Source organism: Schistocerca americana, chromosome 5, assembly GCF_021461395.2.
Source record: "Schistocerca americana isolate TAMUIC-IGC-003095 chromosome 5, iqSchAmer2.1, whole genome shotgun sequence".
NCBI lineage: Eukaryota > Metazoa > Arthropoda > Insecta > Orthoptera > Acrididae > Schistocerca > Schistocerca americana.
In genome coordinates this window covers 423,571,261-423,588,649 of record NC_060123.1, presented here as the reverse complement: position 1 = coordinate 423,588,649, position 17,389 = coordinate 423,571,261, and positions in this window count along the sequence as shown.

Sequence of the window (17,389 nt, the reverse complement as noted above, 5' to 3'; positions counted from 1 at the left end):
GATTGACTGCATTCTTCTCAAAAGACATGGATTAATTTTCTGGAGTAACTCATCTTGAAGAAAGAAAGTCTTTGTTGCTCAAAAAGTCCTGTAAGATAATAACTGGAGCTCACCCATCATCGCCCTGTAGACATCTGTTTAAGAAGTTCGACACTCTGACTACTGTTCCCCAGTATATTTATTCCGTCATGAACTATGCTGTAAACAGTCCACAAGAGCTCCACAGGAACAGTGATGTATATAATTACAGTATCCGAAGGAAAATTTGTATTCATTACTCCATATTAAGATTGTCTTTAGCGCAAAAATAGGTACCTACAAAATGCTGCACGAAAAAATTTTAATCCTTACCCAGTGATATAAAATGTCTGATGGACAGAAAAGTAAAATTAAAAAAAAAAAACTTAAAAACTATCTCTTGACAATTCCTAATGCGTAGCAGAATTTCTATTACTGTAACGTGGAAAAGGTGGTGGGTAAGAATTACTAATTTACGACTGTGACTATATATTAGCATTATGAATGTTCAGCGTGCTTCCATATTTACAAATTAATATGCAATGTTTATGTAAAACGACTCGTTCCACATCAGTGCATTGTTGACAATTTTCGTGATTCTTCCATCAGCTCTTATCAACTGACGTTCGGACTCATCTGATCAGACCATGGTCGTCCAGTCGTCTAGAGTATAACCTAACGAGCCCAAGAGGGGCGGTGCAGGAGATGACGTCCTGTTAGCAAAGCCACTCACTTCGGTCGTCTGCTGCCCTTCCCCAAAATTTCGCCGCACTGACTGAACGTACAATCGCTATACGTCCAGACTGATTTCTGAGGTAATTTCGCAAAGTGTTCCCAATGCACTGCCGTTTTGCACCTAGAATGCGTGATGTTACCTGCATCTATATTTGTGCTTATTGCTGTTTAATGACTTCTGTCACCTCCATGTTGATTAATATAGAGCAGAAGCAGTGAAAATAAAACAATAATTACATAAGGAACTCTCCACTAAATTGGATAAATGTAAAAGATATCTTCTTACCACCGACCCTGTGTCGTTACAACCTAGTAACTAACACATTACATTACTTCTTAAAAGGGATCGTCATATACCCGTTGCTGCAACTTAGTACACGATAATAACATGGCAGCCCATATATATAGTATATACCTGAGTGGCCAGTACTGTGGCGGAATGGGGACTAACGACCACTAAGTTCTGACATGTTGCCTGAGGCGAAGACTGCTTGGTTGTGTTGGCAGCTGACATTATAAATTACATAAAAACTACATGTTGTAATAACAGTTTAAAGAATAAGATGTAAATGTAATTAAAATTAAATACCTGACATCAGTACAGCTCGTCTTATAATTAAATAACCAAGAGTTTAACGATAATAACGAGCATCGTAGGAATCTACAGATGTTATGTGAACCAAGAGATGTAATTTTATGTAATACTTTGTTGTAATATACTTTCCAATGTATTGCTGGCATTATCCACTGTTTTCAAATGCTTTTATCTTTATTTCTTTTACATGTCTACACAACGAACTAAATTATAAGGAACATCGTCAACACACAACAATATTTACCTGATGACAGAACATTTTGCCATCATCATGCTCGTGATGATAATAAGAAGTTATACAACAATTAAATTGAAAATAATGCAAAACGTGCGACTGTGCAAGTTACTAATGAATGACAGTTTGAATAACATATTGCTTTCCATGTCTTAATAAACAACCATGATTTAAGGAGCTTGACTCATAGTCAAGATTATTAAGTTTATTAAAAAAGAAGAAGCACTATGAAATGATGGTATGTAATCTAATGCATGAGGCATATAGGTTATGCCACGAGTTGTAACTTGTTATGGTAGCGCCTGACCATGTACGTCTTGTGGTTTTTAGCATTGATAATGGCTAGGCACTACCCTAAATTTAGATTTGGCAAATAAAACCAGCAACAAAGAATGAATAATTGCTGTGCTCTATCATTTGTAAATTATATCACAGTCACTGAGTTCACCGACGTTCCTAATGGAAGGTAACCTAATAAAAACTGCGTTTAGTTCTGTGGCTAGATGCTTACTACACGCATACATTCACAACAGATCGCATATCTCCAAGCTGACGATGTCAAACCTTATAAATATGTTCTGTTGTTAACCACAATACACACAGCTTGCGTATCTGCACTACTGAAACAAATTTTAAGTTTAACAGCACTTGTTAACAACGGAAGTTCGATTACTGTACCACACTCTGGAAGCATATGAACTTTCAGATTAAATATTTATGCATCTAAATTGACTGTATAACTTCTTGAAATCCTCACAGCCTGCTTATTGACACTATTTAAATAAATTATGTATTAGTAGATGAACATGCTTTTATCTACGTATCACATATTAACTATATCGAAATTCGTAAAATCTTGTTGCATAATGCATAAATGAGCACTACTACTGATCTAATTTACAGCTTACAGTGCACATGAGGATGAGAATTAGCAACACACACAATAACAATTCTTACTCTCACAAAAAACTGTTCACCAATCATCTATACATTTCGGTATGTATTTGGTATAACAATATGATCAAAATGCAAATGCTTAATTTTGATATAGCAAAAACCGCTGGGAAGGTTGAGCTCTTTCCCTCACTGTCTTATTCCATTTTGCTTCAGTTGGTAAGGTTCTGTCTCATATAAGTAATAAAAGTGGGTTAATATAACTTCAGCTACCAGCTTCCTCCAAGCAAAAGATAATTATACACTCTCATAAATGAAAGAATGTATTATTAACGATCTTGTCTGTGTAAAGAATAAGAAAACAAATATTCTGCTACAAAACCTTTATTAGTTTATTTAGTTACATTTTTACACAAAACACAAATGTACCTTTGTGTTTGTTTAGTGTAGTTTCAATAAAATTTGTTTAGTGTAGTTTTAATAAAATTCAGCTACGTACTTAACTTATTATTTAAAATTTACTTAGTTACCTTGTTACACAAAAAACAATTGTACCTTTGTGTTTGTTTATTGTAGATTTAATAACATTCAGCTTAATCAATATGATTTAAAATTGCATCCAAAACATCTCATTCTTTTTCAACAAGTAACTTTACGGAAACGAAGAATGTATGTTAACAAATTCTAATATATATCTTACTCCTTGCCTGTGAACTGTGTCTTGGACTCTGGTAATAATTAGCTTCTTTCTTCTTGCAATTCTTCTGGCTGAAAGCATTCTGCAGTTTTAATTTCGCCTTTTAGGTAGTGTATCATGCTATTGTTAAAGTATTCAATGCCTTCTTGGCTCTACATTGCAAGGTCTTTCCCGCCACGTTCTTCCAAAACATCCAAATAAAAATTTAAGTTTTCCATTATGTTTCAAACTCTACTTATCGAATACTGGGAGTGAATATTATTAAATGGACTTTTTGTAAATCCTTTAATATAGTAAGCAGCCTTGAATGAATTGATATTTGTGCATACCCTAACGTGTGACTACCGAGTAAATGTCGATATCCATCATTCACCAGTTGTAGCCGGTTTTTTCCATAGACTGTTTTTGATACAACGTACCATGTAGGCCTTCCTTACACATGTGCTGTGTCTTCTTCTTTTTACAAAGTCACTTTATATTCTTCCTTCGTGCGAGTTATCTTTTTAGGGTTGCATACCTCAGATGGTAAAAATGGAATCCTCAGACGCCCACCTTGATGGTCATCTGTCTGTCCAACTGTTAAGAACCTTTAGTAGAACTTACATTCAATTCATCCTCCATCAGAACTACAACAGAAAAGCACTCCTGCACACAAACATAAAATGCGAGTTGTAGTCATGTTCACACAAAATATTAGTTGTAATCGTGTTCAGTAAGTAAATAAAAATATTTTATTAAATTTTCTCTCTCTATGCAATTAAATTGAAGTCCCCTGCCCGCTTCTTTTTGTATCTCCAGGCTACTCTTTAAGAACTACTGTAGATCTCTTCATATAGTCTTGGAATTTCTGGGACCAATATCTTGGCAGTATCGATACCGATAAAAGTCAAAATTCGTGTAAATTCTCGGTTCCCAGGATGGATGAACTATATGTATACATAATTAAGCCTGTATGGAACTCTCAGTGCCACAGTAGTGCTCTCACTTAGCCTAATGTTTTGGACTATGATCTCTTCTATTTACAGTTTTCTTTAGTGTACACATAACACATTAAATACAAAATAAAAGTAATATCTTTAACAAGAAATTGTTTAAAACCGTGGAAAACATGTAATCTATTTTCATCTGGTTACCAGTAAATGCTTGAACAGCCTAGTGGTAAACAGGAAATGTAAATGAGTGAAGAGTTAAATGGGTAAGCTGCATTTGGGTAAAAGATTATAGTGAGTAAAATGTGTGAGGAATGATAGTCAGCGGGGAATGAAGGTCAGTGGAGAGTAACGATTAGTGGACAACGATGATCAGCAGAGAAGAACGGCCATTGAGAAGGATGATTAGTTTTTTCAGCGGGCAGTGACTGTCAGTGCACATAGACTGTCAGTTTGCATGGTGACTACCATTATCGGTCATAGTATTAGGTGTGGCAATGATGGTCAGTTCACACAGGTCACTAGCACTACAATATGTGTTTAAAATCGTTGTGAAACAGCTATAAGATGCGACATAATGCTTACCTTGAGATAAGGAATACCTAGGGCTCCTCTCCCCACCCCTTACGCAGATAGTGAATAGTTCTCATTAATACCCACCTTCACATTTTACCCATTTATCCCATTTACCAAGTCCACATTTTTACCTATTTCTCCTATTTTATCTCACACTGTTTAACTATTTACCATTCAACTCTTTATCCATATAGCCACATACTCCTACCATTTGACTCTTTAAATGTTTAACCATTTCCAGTTTCAAAAGAGTATGAGTGTATTGCACAGGGGTAAACTATTTTCTGTTAAATGAATCATTGCTGTAAGTACAGTTAATGTGTTATGCATATGCAAAAGGAAATCAGAAATGGAGGAGCTCACTGTGAAAAAAAAGGAAGAAAACAGCTGCGACGAAGGAAGTATATAGGTTGATACTGGAAAAAGAAGAAAACATTGCACATGTGCAAACAAGGCATATGTATTACTTAAAATAAAATGTTTGTAAAAACGTTGCTATAACTGGGATCTCTGCCTACAGTTTACTGTGGAAGGCTGCCATCCATTGGAGTCTTCACAGATATCTATGTAACAGGGATAATTATTGTATTGAAGTACTTAAGAAATTTTTTTTATGAGCATCCATTCCCATATGCACATTCACAGAGTATCAAACCAATGGGATAATGCCATTTAAGACTAATTCAATTGCAAAAATTAAAAATGCAGTTCTATATGTGGACATTCCGCAAGAACATGGAGGAATAGACTTATGAATGCACACCCAAGAACATGGAATGCCTAAACAATAGTTGCAATGAATATAATCTAATATATTTCTCTTCCCCTGCTAAACTGGTGGTGAAAGATTACTGAAAAACTTTCAATAATGACTGTGTTTTATCACATTTCCTCATAGTGAAATGATAATACCTTAATGTGCTTAGTTAATACTGTAGCACTCTACAAGAATCCGTCGACAAAATAGATTTGAGGGCATATTGCGCCTACATAAAGAGTGGGCCTAAGTAATTACATTCTTCCAGTAATTCGGACTGCTTGTGTTTATTGTATTAGCCCAGTATTTTAGCTAACGTATATTTTCTACCTCGTTAGTAATTCTGTCAGAGACAGCAAAGGACTTGGAAGAGCAGCTGAACGGCATGGGCAGAGTCTTGAAAGGAGGATATAAGCAAAAGCAAAACGAGGATAATGGAATGTAGTCAAATTAAGTCGGGTGATGCTGCCGGAATTAGATTAAGAAATGAGACACTTAGAGTAGTAAAGGAGTTTTGCTATTAGGGGAGCAAAATAACTGATGATAGTCGAAGTAGAGAGGATATAAAATATAGACTGGCAATGGCAAGGAATGCGTTTCTGAAGAAGAGAAATTTGTGAACATCGAGTATAGATTTAAGTGTCAGGAAGTCGTTTCTGAAAGTATACATATGGAGTGTAGCCATATATGGAAGTGAAATATGAACGATAACTAGTTTGGTCAAGAAGAGAATAGAAGCTTTCGAAATCAAAGTAAACATTACACTTGTGTTGCAGATCTTTTTTTTTCAGACCTTTTGACTTGGGAAGAAAGTTGTTATAGTAGAGAAACACCATTAACCAAACTAAACTCTGTATGAGCAGGCCTCAAAGGCCCAAGAGTAACGACTGACAGCTTGTCAGCCTCAGCCTAGAGGCATCACTAGATGTGGATGTGGAGGGACATGTGATCAGCATACATCTCTCCCAGGCAATGTCAGTTTCCACGACCAGAGCGGATGCTTCTCAATCAAGGAGCTCCTTCATTGACTTCATAAGGTCTGAGTATACCCCATTTGCCAACAGCTCTAGGCAGACCTGGACAGCCACCTGTCCAAGTATCTAGAGTAAAACACGTTTTTGGCGACTGCATATTACTAATTCGTTAATTACATCAGAGAAGTAAACAGTTTTTAACATTTTGTGAGGTATATGTTTTACTCTCGTTCTCATATTAAACAGCAAAAGCTACATAGCTTCGAATAAAATTTGCACCTGCAATTGTTGAGTTAGTCCACAAACAATTTTTTGTAGTTATGAATGGAAACGTACATTGCAATATTTCTTTGGCATCATTTTGCACAGCTCAGTAAGATGTTGTGTATTTTTAAGGGCATGTATATGTGTGTATGTTTTGCTGATACACTTTAGATGTACAAATACTGCAAATTTTTTTTTTTTGACATGTAGGTCAGGTCATTCAGATATTTAGTGCATGGTACAATAATAACAATATTTTTGATAACAGCCAGGATGGTTAGTTTATGAGTTTATGATAGGCTGTTCCATTTTAATCACAGAGAAAATGTTGGGCTGTAACTGAATAAGAAAGAAGGAAGTGTAAACCACTTGTGGGCTAGTACCACTACCTTGTGTTTTCTTCCCGCTAGCGCAGATGGGCTAGTCGCACCATTCTGGATTTCAGTCTTTTGTTTCGCTTTAATGGTTCCTAAAACACTAGGTCGCTTATTGCTTGGAAGGTGAGACGAGGGGAATGGGTTGCAGAGATAATTCCCCCACCTCTGACTTTTTATCTAAATACTGCAACTGTAGGAGATCCACCATCCTGGAATTCGATTGGCTGTTTCATTTTAGTGCTCCTTAGATCCTAGGCTATTATTGGCTAGAAAGGGGCAAGAGGAGAGGGAGAGTAGAGAGGTAAAGATAAAAAACACAACTTGGCTAGTTGCATTTCTCGCCATCTGCCACATTGGTGATGAGATCAAGGAAAATGGCTTATGATATTACTGCCGCTGTATGTAGGCAACCAGAAAGGCTCCTCTCGAGTACTGTTTGAGTGGAAAACAACCAGAAAGCCTCCGACATTCCTCGTAAAGAGATATTGACGTTGTACTATTAAACTCATCAAAACTTCCTTTATTGGCATGTTAATGAGCCAGCAACGATTTGTAGATTGTGTTGTCCAGAACACACAGTTGAGATACTGATGTAGTACACACATTTCACTAAGTCATATTTTTGTGCAAACAAATGCTTAGCAAAACTTGATAGAGAGTATATTGTACTTAGGACGAGTAAGGAGATCTGTAGGAATCTCTCCAAGTTTGATGTGCGAAGGCGGACATTGAAACTGCTACACGCCATAAGCCTTTGCACCAAACAATATCAAAAGATATCAAGTAGCTGTAGTCACTACATAATTCAGTTTTAGCGTAAACCCTGTGGGTATTTCACTCAACTAGTGGTAGCACTGGAGGTATGTCCTAAGTATGTGAAATACTACCTGCTGAAATTAGCTGCATATCGTTAGAAAAATTAGGAAACCATTATTTCACAAGCATATGCTAGCATAAGAAGGTTCTCACTGAAATTGGTCCACAGTTCATTTAAACAAAGTCTAAGTAAACGATGGAGAGGAATAACGTAGATATTTCAACAAAGTTTAAGGAAACGATACAGAGAAATGACACAGATATGGATGTTTAAATGTTGGTCTGCCTTAATCCAGCGGGGAGCATTTTGAAGGAGGTGAACTGCATGTGTCGAATGCATTGCCAACCCAAACACAGTAGCTGGAAAAAAATGTTTAAAAGACTGTGAAGACGTGACAAACATGCCACACACCTTGTCTGGATTCTCACCTTGCGAAATCCTGATTCATAAAGCACCGGAAAATGTTTCGGAAACTAATTCTCCAATCACGGATCGAACACTGGAGGCAAAGACAGACTTGGCAATGGGAAGATTGCATGTGAGGGTCCAACGGAGAAGGGAATGCTATAATAGAGTAGTGCAGCTCATTGAAAGGGAAGTAGGGGGCCTTTGTGTTGATTAAAACGCATATGCATTCATACATGGTAAAAGAACAGATATAAAAGTTTCACCATACGAGTATTTACGGAAGCTCGTGTCACATAATAATCAACAAGTTCCCGAATTCTGTGGACCAAAAACCTGTGAAAGATGGCAAATATGGATGCAATTACCACTTAGTGAACATCAAGCTCTATATTTGTTAAACAGTGTTGTGATTTTAATGCTTATGGTTACTAGATGTTTTTTAGTGTGATTCAAATCTGCAGCCTATATGAATTTTCGATTCTCTCGTTTTACTGGAGCTCTGATACTTTCTAAATATCGCATAGAAGTATGTTAATTTTTTATAACAGTTTCAGTAAAATATTTTTGTGTTGATATCTGTGAAACGTGAAGGTATGAGTGAATTTTGCTTAGCTTGATTTTTTTACATAGTGATTAGTCTGACTTCTTTCTATAATATATATAAAATGATTCCGCGATACTATTAAAGTTTTCAGGAATGATTTAGATTTGTAAATGTGTTAATTTGAGATTAGGCACACAAGTCTGGAAACAACTGAGTCGATAGGTATAAGCGAAAACATTCAATTTACACCTTATCTTCACGCAGCTCTCGAACTAAGGGCCCCAGCTTCTGAAATATGACCATGACGTATAAAAGTCAAGCTAAATACCCCACAATACCTTCACGTAATTTTACCTGTTGATGAAGTGGTAATGGGGCACATAATTTGAAGTCAGAGACAGAAAAATTATAAAATAGTAAGTCTGTGGTACTGCAATAATTTATACCATTTACCCGCACGAGTTTCACAAGCTGGGCATTTAAAACCGGTGATCAACATGGCATTTCCCGACGTCATTGCAGGCATGGCTCCTTCAGTGGAATATTGGAAACATGACCCTCGACGAATGACAGCTCCGACATGTTTCAGGAGTTTGCATAGCAAGTCTCTGTTAAATACTGTGTACATTGGTGCATGTAAGAGGGAAGGAAGAAGAAACTGGCCTAGTATGTAGTCATTGAGAAGTGTACTGAAAATGTGTGTTGATTGTTCCTCGAAATAGTAGTGGGTGGGGGGTCTCATCGGCGCATACGTAACCACCGCGACTATTTAGCATTTCGTATTTGGTGAAACAGGTTTCCGTCGTGGAAAGTACATATGGAGGGAAGTGAGGATTGACTATAAGGCACTGCAAGAATGATTGTCCAAACACCACACGATGTCAGCAGGAGCCCAAGGATGCACTTACTCTGGAAGGTACGGGTATAATTGCATTTTACGTAATACTCTCCAAGCAGTACACTACGAAACATTCACTTCACGTGCAACTAGTCGAGTGTTGATTGTCGGCGCCTCTTCCATTGGAGTAAGTACCGCATCGTTTGAGCCGGGAATCCATGTAGTTCGTCGTCTTCCTCGGTCCTTACACTGTGGTACCAATTTCCCTGTTTCATTTAATCACCTTAACAGTCTTGGAAATGTGGCGTGAGGCAGATATCTTCTACGCGGATATTTCGTCCTGTACAACGCCTCCGCTCCTCTGTTGTTTCTGTTTGCCGGCCAGAGAGGCCGAGTGGTTCTGAGCCGGCCGCGATGGTCTAGCGGTTCTAGGCGCGCAGTCCGAAACCGTGCGACTGCTACAGTCGCAGGTTCGAATCCTGCCTCGGGCATGGATGTGTGTGATGTCCTTAGGTTAGTTAGGTTTAAGTAGTTCTAAGTTCTAGGGGACTGATGACCACAGCAGTTTAGTCCCATAGTGCTCAGAGCCATTTTTCGAGTGGTTCTGAGCGCTACAGTCTCGATCCGCACGACCGCTGCGGTTGCAGGTTCGAATCCTACCTCGGGCATGGATGTGTGTGATGTCCTTAGGTTAGTTAGGTTTAAGTAGTTCTATGTTCTAGGGGACTGATGACCTCAGAAGTTAAGTCCCATAGTGCTCAGAGACATTTGAACCATTTTTTGCTTCTGTTTGTGTGCCCATACGCGAAAATCATGTCTGCAAGTTCAGTCACCTGGTACAACTAAATTTGGGTACGGATGACTAACGTTAGTACGTCAGCTGTAAACATAGACTGCATTCGGCTACAGCACAAACTTTGTACGCAAGGAATGCTTTTGTCATTACACAGTACACCATCCGCATTGCTATATTTCAGTTATGTCAACGGCAGATAGACCGGTTCCCGTCAGATCACTTAAGTTAAATCACTTAAATTATGCATGGTTGGGTGTTGCCAGAGCTTGGAATGGTGACTGCCTGAGACGCCGCCGCGCAGTGTTCATGTGTTCCCCATCACCAGTCTTTGCACCAAATGTCTTGGATTTAATACCAAACATCTCCGCTGTGTGTCATACTGTTGATAGTGACCCGTCCGTCCGATGGCTCCCTTCATTCTCTTAAAGAGGAGTAGGAGGCTTTGTGCCGGCATCCCCTATTTCGTCATCTCCAACACGAACATGACACTACACTACTCACAAACACCCATTACAGTCAGCTACACTTAACCGATACACTTCCACTTAGGGTTATCATAGTTCGCGAAGGAATGATGCCTATGGCCCATCCTGCCCCTCGGCGTCTCCCAGTCATCCGTTCCTCATGACTTTCCTTTACCGTTTAGTTCTGTCAGTATCCCAGACTCTACAAATGCCTGTGGGGACTGCCTGCACTAAAATCTTAGCAACAGCAGTACCATTACATGTGTTCAACTGCCAAGAGGTATCAGAAGAATTTTGGATTAAAAATTTTGATTTAATCGTTTCCAAATTATGGTACCTGACTTCAAATTGATGCATTTACACTTCTTGATCATCCCAGAAAGTTTGTGACATCACCGAGGAACCATGGAATAACGTACGATTCACATACTCGTATGTAATGAGAGTTTCATTTTTGTACTTCATTTCTCATAATATTCTTGTTCATTAGGTATTACTTACCTGGCGTAGGGGATAATTCCAGTCATATTTTAGTATAATTATGAAGATGAGCGGTGCACATAGGTTTCTTAATAATTTTCTCATGCTAACGAGTGTCGTTTGTCCTTGATTCAATTCAGTTAAATGCTCTGTAAAGGCTACTAAATCCCGGTCAGATTTAAGGGTCGATTGAAACGAGCCACTGCTTGGGGCGTCAATTTAAGAAGGCTGTCAGGAGCCCCCAAGTGCAAGAGTAGTATACAGAGCGTATCAGTTAGTAGCAAAAAACTGACAGGTTGAATGTGTGCATGTGAAATGGGGCTGGTGAGGGGGGGAGATATGGGGTAGAGCACCAATAAGGAATCACTTGCCTGAAAAAATGTTCTCATACCGGTCCTGATTGCCTCTAGACTTCAGAGTATGTTAATGTGCAGGCTAAGAACAGATCAACAGTAACACGATTGATGAGTGTTGGATGCAAATAAGCAATGCTGCAGTAGCGGCCACTAACAAGGAGACGGCACGACTGTGGGATCGGGGATTTGTCCGCAATTTGGTATGGTGAAAGAGGACCCCTAACACCTCACATGGTTAAAATATTAGGACGCACTACCCGGAAAATCCCGGGAAAAATCGATCCAAAGTTAAGTACCTTATAAGTATAAAAGTGTCAGAGGAGGTGTAACGTCCCCTTAGAAAAATTTCTGAATTACTGTGCTGATAAACCTCTTACATTATTTGCTTTTCAGACAGCTGAGCAAAACTGAACGTACTCAAACATTCACTAAAGTAACACACAATACTTTTAGCGCAACGCAATCTGACTTTCAAAAATCCCTACAAAAGAATGGCCCTGACTAACATCAACCTATACCTTTCACAAATCACTTACCTTACCCAAAATCTTCGTTACTGGAACTACTGCAATACAGCGAGCGCCACTACTGCCAGCTAAATAAAAGATTCAAACTACGGAAGGCACTAACTACTGATAGGCATAGTTAGCAAATGAAAGATTTTAATAGAGAACAAACAATGTATTTACCTTAATAGTGTTGAAAAGTCATAATACACATAGCAGTTTCCGACATCCAGTCTTACAAATTTCAAAGCTCCGCCATCTCTCTCCCCACATCCACCACTGCTGGCGGCTCACCTCCAACTGCGCAACGCTACGCGCTGTTAACATCCAGCTGCCCAACACTACAATGGCAGACAACAATGCAAACTAGCCACAGACTGCACACAGCACAGCCAGTGATTTTCATACAGAACACTACGTGGCGTTACCAATATAAAAACCTATACAGTCTACTTACATAGCCCCATGCTCCCCACAAAAAATTTTACAAACTGTTTTGGGCAGTGGCCAATACAGATTTGAAAAAAATTTTCATAATTACAATAACAAACAAATCAAATGCACACACTTATCGATACAATGTTGGTCAAAAGCTAAAGTTTTCTCACCGTCCATAAAGACAGTCCTGATCGTTCATCACAGTAAAATTGCAGTGTTTTTCTCAAAGTCTGAGCAGTAAAAGAAAATGCACACGGAAGTAGTGGATTTCCATGCAGTCTTGAAGACGTAGTGTTGTCCTTCCAACGTAAAGACAGTGCTGACTCTTGACATGCAGACAGGTAATGGGCCACAACAGAGCAAACCCACAGCAGAGTCAGTCGAAGTTTTGAAGAACATTGGTAGGTAGGTCATCACAGAGTAGACCCACTGTAGTCCTGGTAGAGATTACGATACTGGTGGGCCACCAGAGGTGCAGACCCACTGTAGACCTGGTAGAGATTGTGGTATTGGTGGGCCACCAGAGGTGCAGACCCACTGCAGTCCTATGTAACGTCCCCTTAGAAAAATTTCTGAATTACTGTGCTGATAAACCTCTTACATTATTTGTTTTTCAAACAGCTGAGCAAAACTGAACGTACTCAAACATTCACTAAAGTGACACAATACTTTTAGTGCAACGCAATCTGACTTTCAAAAATCCCTACAAAAGAATGGCCCTGACTAACATTAACCTATATCTTTCACAAATCACTTACCTCACCAAAAATCTTCGTTACTTGAACTACTGCAATACAGCGAGTGCCACTACTGCCAGCTAAATAAAAGATTCAAACTATGGAAGGCACTAACTACTGATAGGCAAAGTCAGCAAATGAAAGATTTTAATAGAGAACAAACAATGTATTTACCTTAAAGTGCTGAAAAGTCATAATATACATAGCAGTTCCTGACATCCAGTCTTACAAATTTCAAAGCTCCGGCATCTCTCTCCCCACATCCACCACTGCTGGCGGCTCATCTCCAACTGCGCAACGCTACGCGCTGTTAACATCCAGCTGCCCAACACTACAATGGCAGACAACAATGCAAACTAGCCACAGACTGCACACAGCACAGCCAGCAATTTTCATACAGAGCGCTACGTAGCGTTACCAATATAAAAACCTATACAGTCTACTTACAGAGGAATCGAACCCGAGATCTCTGGCGTAAGGGTCTGAGAGCTAACCATGTAGGCCAGGTGCCAGCACGACAATAGGCAAAGATTTTATGCTCATAAGGCACCTAAAAAACTTTGTATCGATTTTTCTCGGGATTGTCCGAGTACTGCGTCCTAATATTTTAATCACGTGAGGTGTTAGGGGTCCTCTATCATCACACAAAATTGCGAACAAATCCCCGACCCCAAGGTCGGGCCGTCTCCTTGTGAGACTGGACGTGCAGACAGGCGACAGCACAACAAACCAATCCCTTCTTACATGTCTATGTAAACGAACGCCCGTAGGTGCAGAGTGCGAGAATTGTAAATTTAGTTACATGAGCAGCCAAGATCTGATGAGAGAATGTTTTTGTTCATTTAAAAATGTTTCACATGGCTCTAAGCACTATGGGAATTAATATCTGAGGTCATCAGTCCACAACACTTAGAACTAGTTCAAACTAGCTAGCCTAAGGACAACACTCACATCCATGCCCGAGGCAAGATTCGAACCTGCGACCGTAGCAGCTTCCCAGTTCCGGACTGAAGTGCCTAGAACCGCTCGACCATAGCGGCTGGCTTTTCTTTCATTTACTTTTCTTTATTGTTTCTATACGCACCATCACCGGAATGTAACATGACTGAGTCCAGAGAAACGCTTATGTTAGGGTTTTTATTCCTTCTAGATTTATTGTAATACAGATGTCTCCCTGAGGATGTCGCTTTAACGCCACAAAACTGGTAGCGGTACAGTAATAAAGGACCAAAATACAGCTGCAGCGGTTATTGATTACTAAGATGAATATTCATAGCTGTGGTTGCCCCACATAGAAGGTTGCCTGCTTAGCTAACTGATTTTTTCGTGTTCAGGGCTTTAAATAACATTGTATTTTGTCTTATATTTAATAAAAACTTTTCTTTCTAACAACGGCCATTGCACTGATACTACTCTTGTCATGTTTTACTTTTTAGAATGTTGTAAAATCTTGACAAGAAATTTGTTTGCTTTTCTAGTCTTAACTTTCATTACACTTATGGTGCTGACGCGAAAATCGATAAATACTCTTTATGTATTTTGTGAAGGGTTATCCTGTGCAAGCTTCTTCATCTCCCAGAACCTACTGCAGTCTACATCCTTCTGAACCTGCTTAGTGTATTCATCTCTTGGTCTGCCTCTCCGATTTTTACCCTCCACGCTGCCCTCCAATACTAAATTGGTGATCCCTCGATGTCTCAGAACATGTCCTACCAACCGATCCCTTCTTCTAGTCAAGTTGTGCCACAAACTCCTCTTCTCCCCAATTCTATTCAATACCTCATGATTAGTTATGTGATGTACCCATCTCATCTACAGCAGTCTTCTGTAGCACCACATTTCGAAAGCTACTATTCTCCCCTTCCCTAAACTATTTATCGTCCATATTTCACTTCCATACATGGCTACACTCCATACAAATACTTTCAGAAACGACTTCCTGACATTTAAATCTATACTCGATGAAAACAAATTTTTCTTCTTCAGAAACGCTTTCCTTGCCTTGCCAGTCTACATTTTATATCCTCTCTACTTCGACCATCATTAGTTATTTTGCTCCCCCAATAGCAAAGCTCCTTTACTACTTAAAGTGTCTCATTTCCTAATCAAATTCCCGCAGCATCACCCGACTTAATTCGACTACATTCCAATATCCTCGTTTGGCTTTTGTTGATGTTCATCTTATACCCTCCTTTCAAGACACTGTCCATTCCGTTCAACTGCTCTTCCAGGTCCTTTGCTGTCTCTGACAGAATTACAATGACATCGGCGAACCTCAAAGTTTTTATTTCTTCTCCATGGATTTTAATACCTACTCCGAAATTTTCCTTTGTTTCCTTTACTGCTTGCTCAATATACAGATTGAATAGCATCGGGAAGAGGCTACAACCCTGTCTCACTCCCTTCCCTACCAGTGCTCCCCTTTCATACCCCTCGACTCCTATAACTGCCATCTGCTTTCTGTACAAATTGTATATAGCCTTTCGCTCCCTGTATTTTACCCCTGCCACCTTCAGAATTTGGAAGAGAGTATTCCAATCAACATTGTCAAAAGCTTTCTCTAAGTCTACAAATGCTAGAAACGTAGTTATGCCTTTCCTTAATCTTTCTTCCCAGATAAGTCGTAGGGTCAGTATTGCCTCATGTGTTCCCATATTTCTACGGAATCCAAACTGATCTTCCCCGAGGACGGCTTCTATCAGTTTTTCCATTCGTCTGTAAGGAATTCGCGTTCGTATTTTGCAGCCGTGACTTATTAAAGTGATGGTTCGGTAATTTTCACATCTGTCAACACCTGATTTCTTTTGGGATTGGAATTATTATATTCTTCTTGAAGTCTGAGGGTATTTCGCCAGTCTCATACATCTTGCTCACCAGTTTTGTCAGGACTGGCTCTCCCAAGGCTGTCAGTAGTTCTAATGGAATGTTGTCTACTCCAGGGGCTTTGCTTCGACTCAGGTCTTTCAGTGCTCTATCAAACTCTTCACGCGGAATCATATCCCCTATTTCATCTTCATCTACAACCTCTTCCATTTCCATAATAATGTCCTCAAGTACGTCGCCCTAGTGTAGAACCTTTATATACTCCTTCCACCTTTCTGCTTTCCCTTCTTTGCTTAGAACTGGGTTTCCTTTAAAGCTCTTGATATTCATGCAAGTGGTTCTCCTTTCTCCAATGGTCGCTTTCATTTTCCTGTAGGCGGTATCAAATGGTTCAAATGGCTCTGAGCACTATGGGACTTAACTACTGAGGTCATCAATCCCCTAGAACTTAGAACTACTTATACCTAACTAACCTAATGACATCACACACATCCATGCCCGAGGCAGGATTCGAACCTGCGACTGTAGTGGTCACGCGGTTCCAAACTGAGGCGCTTAGAACCGCACGGCCACACCGGCCGGCGTAGGCAGTATCTATCTTACCCCTAGTGAGATAAGCCTCTACATCCTTGAATTTGTTCTCTAGCCATCCCTGCTTAGCCATTTTGCATCTCCTGTCGATATCATTTTTGAGACGTTTGTATTCCTTTTTGCCTGCTTCATTTACTGCATTTTTATATTTTCTCCTTTCATCAATTAAATTCAATATTTCTTCTGTTACCCAAGGGTTTCTACTAGCCCTCGTCTTTTTACCTATTTGATCCTATGCAGCCTTCACTATATCATCCCTCAAAGGTACCCATTCTTCTTCTACTGTATTTATTCCTGCCAATTGTTCCCTTATGCTCTCCCTGAAAGTCTGTACAACCTCTGGTTCTTTCAGTTTGTCCAGGTCCCATCTACTCAATTTCCCACCTTTTTCCAGTTTCTTCAGTTTTAATCTACAGTTCATAACCAACAGATTGTGGTCAGAGTGCACATCTGCCCCTGGAAATGTCTTGCAATTTAAAACCTGGTTCCTAAATCTCTGTCTTACCATTATATAATCTATGTGATACCTTTTAGTATCTC